The sequence below is a fragment of the Spea bombifrons genome, chromosome 2 (assembly GCF_027358695.1).
Source record: "Spea bombifrons isolate aSpeBom1 chromosome 2, aSpeBom1.2.pri, whole genome shotgun sequence".
NCBI classification, from domain to species: Eukaryota; Metazoa; Chordata; class Amphibia; order Anura; family Pelobatidae; genus Spea; species Spea bombifrons.
In genome coordinates, this window is record NC_071088.1 from 90,102,435 (window position 1) to 90,103,848 (window position 1,414).

Consider the following 1,414-nt stretch of genomic DNA (forward strand, 5'->3'; position numbering starts at 1 on the left):
ATTTCTTATCATGGAAAGTTGTCCTTTCGAGCCCAGCCCCCCTTTAATCAAAGAACATTAGCCATAGGTACTACACGGTTATTGCAATGCAATTTCTTTTTCTTATCATTGCTGTTCAGATGTTTTGTTTGCAGCCAAATGTTCCGGGTATTCATGAGTTTGTTATATCCAATGACAACTTATAATGCTTAGCCAATAATACTATACAAATCAATACCCACTTTCAGAAAAATAATTCATGATCCAAACGTGCAAATCATGTAGGGGATTAATGCAATGATTGTAACTTCCAGTGGATATTGTATGAATATCATATGCTTGTGCTTCAGTGAGAATCCATCCCTATAATTTAGAACTTTGGAACTTTAGTCCTGAAAGTGGTATTATCCTGTCCTGTGCTATTTCCCTAAATATTTCACATTGTTTACCCTTAAAATATTATAGAATTAAATTCAGAAGCAGAATCTCATTCCCATCATATATAATATATGAAATGTTCCCTGCCGTGTGGCCTTAACATAAAATTAGCTTTAATGTACAATCATGCACGAGAAGTTTGCCGTCTCATGTTTACTCCCACAAAGCAATAATTCACAACTCTACTTACTTTAACATGTCAATTATGCATGTATCAGAAATTATCTGGAGAAAAAAATGCTTACAACTTAGACACAGTTAAAGTGGGGAAGATATTATGACAATCCAGGTATGCCAGAGGGCTCCTGATGAGATCAGAGGTTTGCAGTATCCTATTAATCTCTGTTTCATCACTTCACGGTGAATTGACTTTGTCCTTCCTTTCTATTATTTATGAGCTAGCTATTACTGTGTGCAATGAAAAAAGAAAGTGAGACGTGAGAATTGAAATACACTTTTTTTTATTTTATTTTACTCTATTTGTTTACCTGAGCCAATATGTAAAGCAAAGTCGCTTCTCGGCCTTTTGGCTAAGATCAAGTGTAGTCTCTCTTGTGGTGGGGAGGGATGACACTGATCCTCTGGCCTTAGGGTTCGGGAAAGCAATGGAACCCGAGGTGAAATTGCCCTGGCAGAAATGCCGGAGTCACCGTGTGTGGTATTGCACGCCACTGCACATGGTGAGCGCACGTTTCCACTGGCGGCCTTCCAGCACTACTCGTCCCCATGTACCATCAGGTCGTGGGGTTGAGAATTATTTTTGAATCCGGCAGGCCAGAAATGACTTGTCCTTAAATTATTTTTCTTTAATTTATATAATTCACTTCGTTTTACACGAGTGCCGATTAATTTACTCCCCTTTTGAATTCACGGTTTTGAAATTCACGGCTTGGCCCCCACTATTCATTGGCACACGTTTTGTAACCACGTTTTTGGACACTGTTTTTCTTTTTAGGAGGCAGTGAAGTCTGGACTTTGCTGGAGGAGGATTGGGAGC

General features: G+C 38.9%; 1 pseudogene; it reads left to right on the plus strand.

Moving 5' to 3' along the window:
• Positions 1 to 927: 927 nt before the first annotated feature.
• LOC128481137 (uncharacterized) lies at positions 928 to 1,107 on the plus strand (annotated as a pseudogene).
• The last annotated feature ends 307 nt before the right edge of the window (positions 1,108 to 1,414 follow it).